This window comes from Nanorana parkeri, unplaced genomic scaffold (assembly GCF_000935625.1).
Source record: "Nanorana parkeri isolate BGI_ZX_2015 unplaced genomic scaffold, ASM93562v1 scaffold1664, whole genome shotgun sequence".
Lineage (NCBI taxonomy): Eukaryota > Metazoa > Chordata > Amphibia > Anura > Dicroglossidae > Nanorana > Nanorana parkeri.
In genome coordinates, this window is record NW_017307932.1 from 88,501 (window position 1) to 96,376 (window position 7,876).

A 7,876-nucleotide genomic window follows, 5' to 3' on the forward strand; every position below is an offset into this window, starting at 1 on the left:
GATAAACGCGGAGTCACTTCATAAAGAGAGAGGAATGAGAGAAACGAGAAAGAATGAATGAGAGAGAGAGAGGAATGAGAGAGAGAGAGAGGAATGAGAGAGAGGAATGAGAGAGAGAGAGAGGGAAGAGAGAGAGAGAGAGAGGAATGAGAGAGAGAGAGAGAGGAATGAGAGAGAGAGAGAGAGGAATGAGAGAGAGAGAGAGAGAGGAACGAGAGAGAGGAACGAGAGAGAGAGAGGAACATTAAGCAGTGAAATCGGCCTCCAGTTCTTAAGATCCCGTTTATCACCCTTCTGAAATAATAACACAATAACACCCTCATACATCGACTCCGCCAACCGTCCCCGCTCCAAAACCTCCCTACATACCTCCACCACATACTCCCCAATAACCTCCCAAAACACACAAAAGAACTCCACCGGTAGACCATCACTTCCCGGGGACTTCCCCTTACTCATACCCCTCATACACCTTTCCACCTCCTCCTTAGTCACATCCACCCCCAACTCACCATCCACCCTACCCAAACACCTCTCAATCCCATCCAAAACCTCCTTCCCCACCCCCACGTCAACCCCCTTCTCTGCATACAGCTCAGAATAAAATTTACACACTTCATCTTTTATTTCAACATTCCCACTCACCTCCCTCCCCTCCCTATCAAACACACTCAACATATCCTCCTTCCCTCCAAACACTTTCTTAAAAAAGAATTTAGTGCACTTTTCATCTTTCTCGCGAACCTCAATCCTCGCTTGCGTCACAATCCTCTTCCCATGCGACTCTATAAACTCGACTTTAATTTGGTAAACAAGGCCAGCCTCTCTTGCTTGTTTGCAGCAGCATAAACACGAATTATCTTGCACACCACCCCCTCATATTCAAATAAAACCACCACACACCTCCCCTGGTCCACCTGCACAACCCTCCTGATTTTAAACCTATCATTCTTAAACAATACACACACCCCCTCATTCTTCCTCCTCCCCAAAGACCAGACCGCAGGCCTCCGAGTCCACCCAGCAATTGTCGGCTCCTCGCTTACGTTGCACTCTTGCAAACATAGTATATCGCAGGATAATGCAGAAAAAAGGTCAAGAACCACTGCCCTCCTGTACACAGACCGAATACTACGTACGTTTAGCGAGGATACCTTCAATTGTGTCATTTATAAATTAAAGCGCAGCCAACCCAAATTCACCTCTTAGGCTTCGTTCTGCCCTTAGTCGGTTTCTTCTTCTGCAGGCCGTCCTTCTGAACGCCCTGCAAACCTAGCCTGGTCTGCGACCTAGTCGTTTTCGCATACCCCATCACAGTCCGCAATGATTCCACTTTCCCGGAACTGGCGAAGGATCTAATCGACCCATCTGACTCAACAGCTTCATCAGCCTGGGAGTCGGAGTCACTGAAGCAATCCTCGATGGTCTGCGAGGAGGGAAGGGGCTCAGCGACCTCCATCTTGCGCTTCAGTGTAAGCTGGCTCAAGTCCATCTCCTCCACTTCTGCTACCACCGCACTCGGACCCCCGCGATCTTCCTCACCTATCACCTCCTCACTCACCTGTTCCTCACCCTCCGCTGCCAGGACCTCGGGCACACCCCCAGGCACATCCAGGAGTGTGTCCTCCACACCAGCATCCTCGGGCCCTTTCCCAGGGGTGTCATCAGAGGCCAGATGATCAACCAGGCTTGGGGGTACAGCAGAGGGGCTTGCGCCCCCCAAAACCTCCGCAAAGGAGACAAAGCCCCCTGCATCACCGGCTTCCACCACCACCCCAGGCTGTTCAGGTTCATGCGGACCCGACCGGTCCTTTCTCCTAGACACCTTAGGGCAGTCTCTGGCAAGGTGCCGCTCACTCCCACATAATATGACACTTCCTGCCTTCGCCACATTCCGTAGTCCGATGTCCCGGCTTGAAGCAGTTCCTGCAGACTAAATCATTCATACAGTCCTCTTTCGAATGTCCAAAAGAAAAACAGTGACGACAAAAAGTGGGCTGGCCAAAATACCATAAAAAACCTCGATTTGACCCGATAGAAAAGGCCTGCGGTGGGTGTTTGGTCCCCCCTACGCCTTCGGGGTCTTGCTTCAGCTGGACCCAAAACTTGCGCCTCCCATTAAAGGTGCCAAAAATATTCGTTAGTTTGGACCCAGCTGAAACAAACTCACAGTATCTCAGCAAAAACGCCCTGATCTCCTCATCTCGCACAAAAGGGTTGTACATGTGGACCATCACAGCCACCCGTTGTTTGGACTCACTCCCCACAAAGGTAACCCCCTCAAGAGCAGGGTCACCCACCTTCTCACTCTGTCGCAACCAACATGTTTGCATATCAGCCTTCGTCCAGAAAGTGACATCATACACACCACTGGACGGAAAGCACTGCACACAGAAAATACTCTCACGAGTCATGCCCAGCATGTCCTCGATTACCTTCTTCTGCACGAAGTGCAGACCAACCTCGTACCTACGGGATTCCGCAATACATATTCTCAATGTATTCGGCGCATCTGGAGCTAGAGGAGCCATTCCACCACTCCACAACCCTCACACCTTCCACACGGGAAAGGCAGGGGGGGATCACTTCTCGTTGCCTGGGGACTAAGCCTTAGGCCAATAGCAGCATGGGGGGGGCCCTCCGAAGAGAGCTCACCCCCCAAGGCCGACCCTCGGGTACCCCAGGCACCTCCTGACCAAGAACCAAGGCAGTGGAGACTACACTTGATCTTAGCCAAAAGGCCGAGAAGCGGGGGGAAGAAGAAGTGGGTGGGAGAAGAAGAAGAGTGGAAAAGAAAAAGAAAAAAAAAGGGGGGGGGCGGACTCTTTCAGCCTCCCATTCCAGTTATGGTGACTTTTTGGCTGTTTCCCTAAAGGCATTATGGTCCCTCGCTAATTAGCATATTCTAGGGGGGGAGGCAGCTGTTTTTTTCAGTCATTTTCCGGGGGAGTCGCGGGGTTCTCCCTTCGTCAGGGCTGGTTCCGTGGAATGAAGAATGTACTGGAGATGATATCATTGTAGAAAGCCCTTTCCTGTCTTCTGGTTGGACGGAGGATGACAAGTGATGCCCGGTGGTGTCCTCTTCAGGTCTTCTCAGACATAGAACGCTCTTCTCTGCATCAATCTCCTTTAAGGCCGAGGCTGTCTCACAGATGCCCCCCTAAGGGGTGTGTCATTGACAGCCCGGGCTCACAGGAAGCAGTTTTAATTAGAACAGGAAATCCAAAATGTTACGGCCGTCACTGAAACAGACATATAGCTGAATCCTCCAATGGGAGTCATCTGTTCTGGTGACTCCCATTGAGGTGATTTCCTTTAACTTTGGAGAGATCTCCACTTACTTCCTGCCGTGGCTCCAGGACAGGAAGTGAAGAGAAATCTTCCCAACAGGACACAAACAGCAGAAAGAGAAATATAAAACAAAGTCAGAAGTTTTTTTATACATTTCTAAAAAAATAAAAGTTTCAGCTTTCGATGTATTTAATTTGCAGTTCTGTCCGGAGGGTTTCCTGTATTTGCTCCGGTCAGGTGCTGTCCGTGTACAGGGCTGGATGGCGTCCAGATCCCCGGCGCTGTAATGACCGATAATACAGACACACAATTATCTGTGACTTCAGAATTCTAATGAGACACTTGGATGGCGACCAGCGTCAGGCTATGAGCTGCGATGGTGGCGGCCGTTACCCCGTTGCTTGGCGATGGGCAATGGGCTGCGCTTATCAGCTGCGAGACGACTCCAACAACGACCATCGCTGAACTAAACGCAGATTAAAGAAGTCCATTCTTCCATCCTGCCTGCCAAACGGCCCTAAAACCCCATTACAGGACACAAAACGAAGACAGTGCCGGCCTGCAAATCTGACCTCCGTCCTCCCCTTCAGTCTTCTATCTGACCTCCGTCCTCCCCTTCAGTCTTCTATATGACCTCCGTCCTCCCCTTCAGTCTTCTATCTGACCTCCGTCCTCCCCTTCAGTCTTCAGTGTGGGTGGGAACGCACTGCGTCTGGCATGAACTAGCCCTACATTGGTGCATGGCTCGGCATACAAGGAACACACCGCTATGCCAGTGCTTCCAGGAACTGCCCATCTCCAGGGACCCCTCTGCCCTCCCGAGTCTCCAATACCATGTGACCCCTGTCACTCTAGTGGCCCCTGTCCATTCCCACCTCTCCTGTATCTCCAGTGACTTTGTGACCCCCCAGCATCCTGTGACTCTAGTGCACCCCGAGCATTTCCGTGACGCCCGGTACGCTCCTGTATCCTCTGGACTGCCCCCCCTCCCCCGGCAGATATTGCCCCCGGCCTATGAGGATGCCTTCGAATGATCCTTTCCACTAGTGTCCCGTACACCACCCACACTTCAGTCTCGGGATTGTATAGCTGTCGGTGTCCCCACCGCACAGATTCAGCTCACTTCCTGTGCGGTCGCTAGGGCAGAAGAGAATGGAAATCTTCCCAGTGGGGGCAATAAAATCCTAACAGAGGCCCCTCCCCCTCCCCAGAACATAAAAGGTTGGACTTTAAACGCTTAATAAATAAATCTTGAACACTCCGCCATGGTATCTGTTGGCGACATACGAAGGTCATGAGCAGAATTAAGTGTGAATGTGCCCTGCGTGTGAGGACGGTTCAGCTCAGCATGCCATACATCTCCCCTCTTATAGATGGGGGGGGCCCCCGCCTGCGCCTCTCATGCTCCTGAGGACCCCTCCGAGCGGGGGAAGTCGGGATGCGGTTCATCGCTGGGCCATTAGTTGGATTTATGGGGCCGCTTGTATAGAGCCGTGAGAAGTGGCCACTTCCTGGCAGGACTCGGAGCTCTCCGTCTGTCTGGCCCTGACAACGCGTTTTGTGGCTCAATGAGCCTCTTTAGCGCCGGACGGATTTATGGCTCCTCCGGACGGCTACGGGCGACGCATTTCAATCGCCCCGACATGAATATTCACCGAGCCGTAAATGAGAACGTAGCGATCCACGGAGACGTTTATCAGAAGAGCGCGGCGAGGACGCCAATTCATGGCACAGAGCCGCGAAACGTATCAGCGCTAAAACGCTTTCCATATATAAGGACGCGTTCCGCGGGGTCCCCCAACAAGAGCGCAGGGACGAGTACAAATCTCTGCGACTGATACATTGTATATGAGAACATTCCGGGACTCCTCTGAGATTTTGCCGCCCGATCGCGCCGCACAATGACGTCACGCCGCATTCAACCCCCCCAACGTGTGAATAGGGAATAATGATTATGGAGGGGGGAGGGCAAATTAATAAGGAGTATGTCGCATGTGCGCAGCTTGCACGCCGGGACAGATTGAAGCATTTTCCCGAACGCTGTTCTGTTGCGGCAGATGACGACGCCAGCCCGACTCTGATCACTGCGAGATGGGATTCAACAACGCGTTTCATGGCGCCACAATTAACAGGTTTTTTTCCGGTTCCCTCCAATTTAATTCGGCGAGGGGGGAGGGGGTTACCGGTGGGAAGGAGCAGCACAGATGCTGCGGACTCTCAGTAAATAAACATTCTGCGTGTGTGCGGAACCGTGCCGCGTGTTACCATAACGGCGCCTGTGAAAATTCAGATGCGTGCTTGGCGTTAATAATTAGCTTTACGTATAAAGTTAATTGAAACTGCACAGAAAAGTACAAACACACACGCCTGTGTATATGTATGTATACACACGCACACAGAGACCGGAGGCATCCCGGATTCCCATCTCTTCAGCTGTCCCTTACCTCTTCCAGCAGGGGTGCAGTGATGAAGTAGGGAGCCTGACAGGTGGTCATGTGACCAGCTGCCCAGCTTCCTGATAGGATGGGAAGCCGCAGCCACACTCCCTGCTGTGTGCTCTGTATCACTGAGCCGGTCACAGATATCTTTGTGATCTCTCCACCGGCTCAGTGACTAAAAACACGGCGCCGCTGTTCTGGTTTCAGTGTTGCATTTGGGGGGGATTAGGGTGTACCCAGGCACACCCACCCTGTTTCCCCGAAAATAAGACCTAGTACTATTTTTGGGAATTGCTAAAATATAAGACCTACCCCGAAAATAAGACCTAGTTGTGACCATTCCCGGGGGCCGGTGGTGGCATAAGGGGGAACCTGAAGAGCCGCGGGAGAGGATCAGCGGGGCCAATGAAGCCAGCACTGGGGGAAGCGAGGCGGCACTGGAGGGAGCAGAGCTGCATAAGCCGATGGCTACTCTATAGCGCCGCCTCCTGTCACAGGCGGAGTGATACCAAATGCACTCCGCCTGTGAGGAATCCATAGTGAAAGCGCACTTCGCTCATTCTGGCCAGCGATTGGTTACCAAATTGCTCTTGGAAAGGTACGGCACCCCCTGATTGCCCTGATCACCATATTTTTGTACATGAATAAGTGTGGAAAAAATAAGATCTACCCCGAAAATAAGACCCGGTGTGTTTTTTTTGAGCCAAAAAAAATATAAGACAGAGTCTTATTTTGGGGGAAACACCTATGGTGGCTAAGCTGGGGCTTCATAGAGACATGAGCACAGCCACCCGACGAACGGGATCTGTCAACTCCCTCCCTCCCTCCCTGATGAGGAATGAACATACAACGTCAGTGTGGCTACAAGATCACATGATCTGTCTCTGGGGTTAACTGGAATTCTCACCCGCCCCGGGGCCCCGCCCTCCACCAACTCACCAGCCAGTGAACATGATTGACAGCTGTGGGGGGGGAAAAAACGTCAGTCATTTGTAATACATTGAGGCTCAGAGCTAGAGACCGACACCCCCTTCAATATTATCACTTCCTGTGTCACCGTCCACTTTCCTGGATTCTCAGGACATCTTCCCTTCCTCGATCTCTGACCTCCGAGTGCCAATGACATCATAGAAAAGGACAGAGCAATGGAGCATCACTACCATAGAACTGGATATAAACAGCAGTATCATCAGCAAAGTGGCTGCCGGTCAGGACACCCGCTCCTCTATACACCACTAAGAGGCGTACACGTATCTTATACATCAACCAGCTGCTGGGAGAAGGGGGCAAAAACAAACGTAATAAAATTTCATTTTTCTTCTCAGCGAATGTCCTTCAAAAGGTTAATTCATAAGGAACAAAGTGAATGAGGAAAATACCACATTCTGGCCACTAGATGGAGCGGAGGATCATTGCAAAGAAATACCTAAGAAGATACAATGTTACAATTCAAGAGAGCGCATACAAATGTAACCACTGATACTACAAGGATAGCGACGGTTACATTTATATGTTCCCTCCCTCCATAAATACAAGTTACTAATGAGAAAAAACATTTGTACACATAGACATTTATAATATTCATCCTGACTGAGGACATTTGTGGCTCCTAAATATCCCGATAACTGAACAACCTTATTATAATGGTATACATGTATAATATCACAGGGAGGAGGAGAATGTTACATTGTATAATGTCAGAGGGAGGAGAATGTTACATTGTATAATGTCAGAGGGAGGAGAATGTTACATTGTATAATATCAGAGGGGAGGAGAATGTTACATTGTATAATATCACAGGGAGGAGGAGAATGTTACATTGTATAATGTCAGAGGGAGGAGAATGTTACATTGTATAATATCAGAGGGAGGAGAATGTTACATAGTATAATGTCAGAGGGGAGGAGACTGTTACATTGTATAATATCAGAGGGAGGAGAATGTTACATTGTATAATATCAGAGGGGAGGAGAATGTTACATTTTATAATATCACAGGGAGGAGGAGAATGTTACATTGTATAATGTCAGAGGGAGGAGAATGTTACATTGTATAATATCAGAGGGAGGAGAATGTTACATAGTATAATGTCAGAGGGGAGGAGACTGTTACATTGTATAATATCAGAGGGAGGAGAATGTTACATT